General features: G+C 48.3%; 1 non-coding gene across 1 annotated transcript; it reads right to left on the bottom strand.

The window, feature by feature from the left end:
* Positions 1-1,719: 1,719 nt before the first annotated feature.
* Positions 1,720-1,792, bottom strand: trnam-cau (transfer RNA methionine (anticodon CAU)). The gene has a single exon. It is a non-coding gene; the product is annotated as a tRNA-Met (tRNA).
* Positions 1,793-8,418: the final 6,626 nt, after the last annotated feature.

The raw sequence follows: 8,418 nt of genomic DNA, 5'->3' as shown, positions 1-8,418 counted from the left end.
GTTTAGACAGAGTATATAGAGAGAAATCGTTCCCATTTGCAGAAGGGTGAAGGACCAGAGGACATAGATTTAAAGTGATTGTCAGAAGCACCAAAGATGACATCAGGAAAAACGATGGGGCGGTGGAGTGGGACCAGCTGGATTGCTCTTGCATAGAGCTGGTGTGGTCTCGATGGGCAGAATGGCCTCCTTCCGTGCTGTAATCTTTCTATGATTCAAGTCGAGTGCTCGTTGAACATGTGAGAGATAGCAGGATAGATTCTTGCATTCTCCACTCACCTTTTGACTTGGGTCAATTGTCCAGAAACAAAAGTGGTGTCAGTTTTCAGCGAGCCCATGGTCCATGTACTTATAGAATCATAGAAGTTACAACATGGAAACAGGCCCTTCGGCCCAACATGTCCATGTCGCCCAGTTTATACCACTAAGCTAGTCCCAATTGCCTGCACTTGGCCCATATCCCTCGATACCCATCTTCCCCATGTAACTGTCCAAATGCTTTTTAAAAGACAAAATTGTACCCGCCTCTACTACTGCCTCTGGCAGCTCGTTCCAGACACTCACCACCCTTTGAGTGAAAAAATTGCCCCTCTGGATCCTTTTGTATCTCTCCCCTCTCACCTTAAATCTGTGCCCCCTCGTTATGGACTCCCCTACCTTTGGGAAAAGATTTTGACTATCGACCTTATCTATGCCCCTCATTATTTTATAGACTTCTATAAGATCACCCCTTAACCTCCTACTCTCCAGGGAATAAAGTCCCAGTCTGTCTAACCTCTCCCTGTAAGTCAAACCATCAAGTCCCGGTAGCATCCTAGTAAATCTTTTCTGCACTCTTTCTAGTTTAATAATATCCTTTCTATAATAGGGTGACCAGAACTGTACACAGTACTCCAAGTGTGGCCTCACCAATGCCCTGTACAACTTCAACAAGACATCCCAACTCCTGCATTCAATGTTCTGACCAATGAAACCAAGCATGCTGAATGCCTTCTTCACCACCCTATCCACCTGTGACTCCACTTTCAAGGAGCTATGAATCTGTACTCCTAGATCTCTTTGTTCTATAACTCTCCCCAACGCCCTACCATTAACGGAGTAGGTCCTGGCCCGATTCGATCTACCAAAATGCATCACCTCACATTTATCTAAATTAAACTCCATCTGCCATTCATCGGCCCACTGGCCCAATTTATCAAGATCCCGTTGCAATCCTAGATAACCTTCTTCACTGTCCACAATGCCACCAATCTTGGTGTCATCTGCAAACTTACTAACCATGCCTCCTAAATTCTCATCCAAATCATTAATATAAATAACAAATAACAGCGGACCCAGCACCGATCCCTGAGGCACACCGCTGGACACAGGCATCCAGTTTGAAAAACAACCCTCGACAACCACCCTCTGTCTTCTGTCGTCAAGCCAATTTTGTATCCAATTGGCTACCTCACCTTGGATCCCATGAGATTTAACCTTATGTAACAACCTACCATGCGGTACCTTGTAAAATGCTTTGCTGAAGTCCATGTAGACCACGTCTACTGCACAGCCCTCATCTATCTTCTTGGTTACCCCTTCAAAAAACTCACTCTTCTTAAGCTTCACTGCGTGCTACGGTACAGAGAGGTCAAGGGGCAGCAAATCTTCAGGTGTGCTGCAGGAAGCAAAAATTCTTGATTTTGGTCTTGAGCAAAGATGGAAAAAAAAGCTTAAAGATGCCTTCTCTGAGGATTGAACTCAGGACCTTCAGATTATGAGACTGACGCGCTGCCAACTGCGCTAAGAAGGCACTTGATGTATAAATATCCAGGCAGCTCTATCAAGTAGGACAGTTTGCAAGGTGTAAAATCATAAACTAATCGGCAGTTTGCAAAAACTCTCCATCCAGTTGGAAATCGAACCAACAATCTTCTGAATTTTGGTCAGACACGTTCCCCATTGCTCGACTGGCCAAAGGTGTGTTGAGTAAGCCGGAGCTCACACTCTCACAGCACTGCGGTATGAGCAGGTACCGAGTCAGTCTCGGTCATGCCCACGCGACTCCACGAGTCCGGGAGTGTCAAAAGGCACACGGTGAACAATCACCAAAGAGAGAGACCTTTGCTGCTTCCCTTCGATAGCTCAGCTGGTAGTGTGGAAAACTTCTGGAGATTAAAACTTGAAAGCAAAATCACTCTTAAATCGTTGGTTTAATTCTGGCTCAAAATAGTGCGCGTGCTTTCGGAGTAAGCGGTATTGAGCTCAAGGCCGCTCTCTTAACTTTACAGACTGCTGACTGCTTAAAATGTTGGCGCTTTTCCTTTCTCAAACCTGAAAGCTGTTTTGTTCGAGCATTTGCCTCTGCTCACCAGCAGGGAGTGCCTTTGAGCAACAACACGTCAAACCGCACTCACTTTCAGGCAAAAAAGACTTCTGTCAGTCTTTCGGACAGGTCTCTCGCTGCTCAAAGGAGTGCCATTGAGCAGCAATTTTTTTTTAAATATTCGAAATATACTTTATTTCATAAATTTAATGATACATACATTTCAGGGTTAAAGTTCGCAATTTCAATTCAAAACAATACAAAACATATCGCACACACGATGATCCCATTATTTCAATACAATACACAGGACATATCTTATAATACATTCTGTATAAATAAAGGTGGGATGGCTTTACACGGTGCTCTTTCCCCATAGGGCCCTTTCATAGGCCGCAACGCGCCTCAGTGCGTCCGGCAGCACGTTCTCCTGGACCTTGGAGTGTGCCAGTCGGCAACACTCAGTCGTGGACAGCTCCTTCAGCTGGAAGACCAGCAGGTTTCGGGCGGACCAAAGGGCCTACTTCACCGAGTTGATGGTCTTCCAGCAGCAGCTGACATCTGTCTCGGTGTGCCTCCCAGAGAACAGTCCATAGAGCACAGCGTCCTGTGTTACCGAGGTGTTGGGGATCAGCCGGGACACACACCAAAGCATCTCTCTCCAAACTTTCTGCGTAAAGGTCCAGTCCACCAGGAGACGGACGACGGTCTCAGTCCCGTTGCAGCCTTGAAGGCAGCTTGAGGTGGTGCTGAGGTACCGTACATGTTGGAAGGACTGCAGGGGAAGGGCCCTTCTCACCACCATCCAGCCCACATCCTGGTGCTTGTTGGTCAGTTCTGGCGACGAGACGTTCTGCCAAATGGGAACTGACCGATCGGATCCACCCTCTCCTTTTCCTGCAGGACCCCCAGAACGTTCGACTGTCTGACGGCCTTGTGGTCGAAGTGGTTCCTCCTCAGTAACTTCTCCACCTGGGACAGGTTTTGGGGGACGGTCCATCTGGACGGGACGTCCTGTGTCTGCTCGGCCAGCATGACCAGGCCCAGTTTTCTCAATGTATTTGACAGTTAGAAACTCAGCACGTAGAGACACTTGGTGTTTGTGTACCGGGGCTCTACACACATCCTGAGGCAGCCACACACAAAGGTGGCCATCAGGATCAGAGCAGCTTTGGGGACGCTCCTCCTCACTTTGTCTGGGGCCTTGTACATGGTGTCCCTGTGGACGCATCCTACCTTGGACCTCCAGACAAAGTGGAAGATAGCTCGGATGACTGTGGTGACGGAGCTGTGGGGAATGGGTCAGACCTGGGCCACGCAGAGCAACACCGTGAGTACCTCACACCTTATCACAAGGTTCCTGTTGGTTATGGAGAGGGATCGTCCCCCCAACATACCAGGCTTCAGCTTGGCCTTGGCGACTCGCTCCTCCCATTTCTCGGTGGAGGACTGGGGCCCTCCGAACCAGATCCCTAGCATCATCAGGTCGTCGGATCTGACGATGAAGGGGACAAAGGATCGGGCCTCCCACCTACCATAGAACATGGCCTCACCCTTCCTGCGGTTCACTCTGGACCCCGAGACCAGCATTTGAAGCATAGACAATAGGAGCACAGTAGGCCATTCAGCCCTTCAGGCCTGCTCCGCCATTCAAAATGATCATGGCTGATCGTCTAACTCAGTATCGTGTTCCCGCTTTTTCCCGATATCCCTTGATCCCTTTAGCATTAAGAAATATATCTATCTCCTTCTTGAGTACATCTAATCATTTGGCCTCCACTGCCTTCTGTGGTCGAGAATTCCACAGGTTCACCACCCTCTGAGTGAAGTAATTTCTTCTCATCTCGGTTCTAAATGGTGTACCCCGTATCCTGAGACTGTTACCCCAGGTTCTGGACGCCCCACCCATAGGGAACATCCTCCCTGCATCTAGTCTGTCTAGTCCTGTTAGACTTTTATCTGTTTCGATGAGATCACCTCTCATTCTTCTAAACTCTCGTGAATATAGGTCTAGTCGCCCAATCCCTCCTCATGCATCAGTCCTGCCATCCCAGGAATCAGTCCGGTAAACCTGCATTGCACTCCCTGCATGGCAAGGACATCCATCCTCAGATAAGGAGAACAAAACTGCACACAATACACCAGATGTGGTTTCACCAAGGTCCTGGAAAACTGCAGTAAGACATCCCTGCTCCTGTACACAAATCCTCTTGCAATGAAGGCCAATGAAGGCTCGGAACGTTCGCAGATGCCGATCAGTCTTGGACCGACTGCTGATCGGAGCAAAAGACGGCGACGTCATCCATGTACAGGGGGGCCTTAACCTGAGAGCCTCCACTGCCTGGGATCGTCATCCCCCGATACCTGTCCTTCCTAATGGATGGGGCAAATGGCTCGATACAACACATGAACAAGACCGTGGAGAGAGGACAGCCCTGCCTGACTTCAGATCTGTTCAGAAAACTCTCCGACTCCCGCCCATTAATTGGAACTGCACTATGGATGTCCATATAGAGCAATCGGATACAATCGCAGATTCCCTCCCCAAACCCCATTTTGGAGAGCGTGTCCATCATGTACCTGTGGGATATTCTGTCGAAGGCCTTCCCCTGGTCCAGGCTGATGAGGCAGGTGTTCACCCCTCTGTCCTGCACGTTGGCGATTGTATCCCTGAGCAGCACAAGGCTATCAGAGATCTTGCTGCCGGGTACAGTTACAGGTCTGATCCAGGTGGATCACCCACTCCAGAGCAGACTCGAGCCTATTGGCGATGGGCTTCGACAGAATCTTATAGTCAGCATTTAGCAAGGAAATAGGTCATCAATTTCTGATTTCTTTCCTCTCCCCCTTCCGCTTGTAGATGAGGATGATGATGCACTCCTCATGAACTCTGACATGCTGCCTGCCAGAAACATACCCCCGTACACATCCAGTACGTCTGGGTTTATCCAGTCCCATAGAGTCGAGTACAACTCAACCGGTAAACCATCGCTCCCGAGAGTTTCACTTTGGGACCAGTGATCATAATTCCATTAGTTTTAAGATAGCTATGGAGAAGGATAGGTCTGGCCCAAAAGTTAAAATTCTAAATTGGGGAAAGGCCAATTTTGATGGTATTAGACAGGAACTTTCAGAAGTTGATTGGGAGAGTCTGTTGGCAGGCAAAGGGACGTCTGGTAAGTGGGAGGCTTTCAAAAGTGTGTTAACCAGGGTTCAGGGTAAGCACATTCCTTATAAAGTGAAGGGCAAGGCTGGTAGAAGTAGGGAACCTTGGATGACTCGGGAGATTGAGGCACTAGTCAAAAATAAGAAGGAGGCATATGACATGCATAGGCAGCTGGGATCAAGTGGATCCCTTGAAGAGTATAGAGATTGCCGGAGTAGAGTTAAGAGAGAAATCAGGAGGGCAAAAAGGGGATATGAGATTGCTTTGGCAGATCAGGCAAAGGTGAATCCAAAGAGCTTCTACAAATACATAAAGGGCAAAAGGGTAACTAGGGAGAGAGTAGGGCCTCTTAAGGATCAACAAGGTCATCTATGTGCGGAACCACAAGAGATGGGTGAGATCCTGAATGAATATTTCACATCGGTATTTACGGTTGAGAAAGGCATGGATGTTAGGGAACTTGGGGAAATAAATAGTGATGTCTTGAGGAGTGTACATATTACAGAGAGGGAGGTGCTGGAAGTCTTAACGCGCATCAAGGTAGATAAATCTCCGGGACCTGATGAAATGTATCCCAGGACGTTATGGGAGGTTAGGGAGGAAATTGCGGGTCCCCTAGCAGAGATATTTGAATCATCCACCGCTACAGGTGAGGTGCCTGAAGATTGGAGGGTAGCAAATGTTGTGCCTTTGTTTAAGAAGGGCGGCAGGGAAAAGCCTGGGAACTACAGACCAGTGAGCCTGACATCTGTAGTGGGTAAGTTGTTAGAGGGTGTTCTGAGGGACAGAATCTACAGGCATTTGGAGAGGCAGGGACTAATTAGGAACAGTCAGCATGGTTTTGTGAGAGGAAAATCATGTCTCACGAATTTGATTGAGTTTTTTGAAGGGGTAACCAAGAAGATAGATGAGGGCTGTGCAGTAGATGTGGTCTACATGGACTTCAGCAAAGCATTTGACAAGGTACCGCATGGTAGGTTGTTACATAAGGTTAAATCTCATGGGATCCAAGGTGAGGTAGCCAATTGGATACAAAATTGGCTTGACGACAGAAGACAGAGGGTGGTTGTCGAGGGTTGTTTTTCAAACTGGATGCCTGTGTCCAGCGGTGTGCCTCAGGGATCGGTGCTGGGTCCGCTGTTATTTGTTATTTATATTAATGATTTGGATGAGAATTTAGGAGACATGGTTAGTAAGTTTGCAGATGACATCAAGATTGGTGGCATTGTGGACAGTGAAGAAGGTTATCTAGGATTGCAACGGGATCTTGATAAATTGGGCCAGTGGGCCGATGAATGGCATATGGAGTTTAATTTAGATAAATGTGAGGTGATGCATTTTGGTAGATCGAATCGGGCCAGGACCTACTCCGTTAATGGTAGGGCGTTGGGGAGAGTTATAGAACAAAGAGATCTAGGAGTACAGATTCATAGCTCCTTGAAAGTGGAGTCACAGGTGGATAGGGTGGTGAAGAAGGCATTCAGCATGCTTGGTTTCATTGGTCAGAACATTGAATGCAGGAGTTGGGATGTCTTGTTGAAGTTGTACAGGGCATTGGTGAGGCCACACTTGGAGTACTGTGTACAGTTCTGGTCACCCTATTATAGAAAGGATATTATTAAACTAGAAAGAGTGCAGAAAAGATTTACTAGGATGCTACCGGGACTTGATGGTTTGACTTACAGGGAGAGGTTAGACAGACTGGGACTTTATTCCCTGGAGAGTAGGAGGTTAAGGGGTGATCTTATAGAAGTCTATAAAATAATGAGGGGCATAGATAAGGTCGATAGTCAAAATCTTTTCCCAAAGGTAGGGGAGTCTATAACGAGGGGGCACAGATTTAAGGTGAGAGGGGAGAGATACAAAAGGATCCAGAGGGGCAATTTTTTCACTCAAAGGGTGGTGAGTGTCTGGAACGAGCTGCCAGAGGCAGTAGTAGAGGCGGGTACAATTTTGTCTTTTAAAAAGCATTTGGACAGTTACATGGGGAAGATGGGTATCGAGGGATATGGGCCAAGTGCAGGCAATTGGGACTAGCTTAGTGGTATAAACTGGGCGACATGGACATGTTGGGCCGAAGGGCCTGTTTCCATGTTGTAACTTCTATGATTCTATGATTCTATGATTCTTCTCGAAGGACCGGACGACCTTTGTCAGCTTGCCAAGGTCAGTGGCCGATCCAGGCTCTCGCGTTCGCTGTCCTCTAAGACCTCCGATATGGAGGAAATGAAGGACTGGAGGCCGTACTGTCTCTCGGCTTTGTGTCATACAGCCCGGCATAAAAGGACTTGCTGATCCTCAGTATGTCGGTCTGTGAAGATATCACCGAGCCGTCTTCCTCCTTCAGGCTGCTGATCACCAGTGATCTCTCTTTGCAGCTTCAGGAAGAAGAAGCGCGAGCTCTTCTCGCCCTGCTCCACGGAGCGGACTCTGGACCGAAAGGTGATCTTCGAGGCCTCGGAGGTGATGAGTGAGACTTTCTGGCCCTTCAACTCCCTGAGTTCCTCCCCGACATCGATCCCTATCGACTGCAGCTGGAGCAGATCCTGCCTGCTTTTCTGGAGCTGGGACAATTTCCTCTGTCTCTCTCTCGTCCCTTTAACAGGACGGGTCAAGCAGTGAGATCAGATGGTGAGGCTCCTTTAACTGGACAGATCAAACCGTGAGATCAGAGGGTGAGGCCCCTTTAACTGGACAGGTCAAACCGTGAGATCAAAGGGTGAGGCCTCTTTAACTGGATGGGTCACACCGTAAGATCAAAGGGTGAGGCTCCTTTAACTGGGCGGGTCACACCGTGAGATGACAGGGTGAGGCCTTTTAACTGGAAGGGTCACACCGTGAGATCTCAGGCTCAGGCTGCTTTAAATCGATGGGTCACACCCTGAGACCTCAGGGTGAGGCCCCTTTAACTGGATGCGTCACACTGTGAGCTTGCACCGGGCACCGG

The sequence above is a fragment of the Heptranchias perlo genome, unplaced genomic scaffold (genome assembly GCF_035084215.1).
Source record: "Heptranchias perlo isolate sHepPer1 unplaced genomic scaffold, sHepPer1.hap1 HAP1_SCAFFOLD_47, whole genome shotgun sequence".
In the NCBI taxonomy this organism is placed as follows: domain Eukaryota; kingdom Metazoa; phylum Chordata; class Chondrichthyes; order Hexanchiformes; family Hexanchidae; genus Heptranchias; species Heptranchias perlo.
This window is presented reverse-complemented; position numbering and strand designations above follow the sequence as displayed.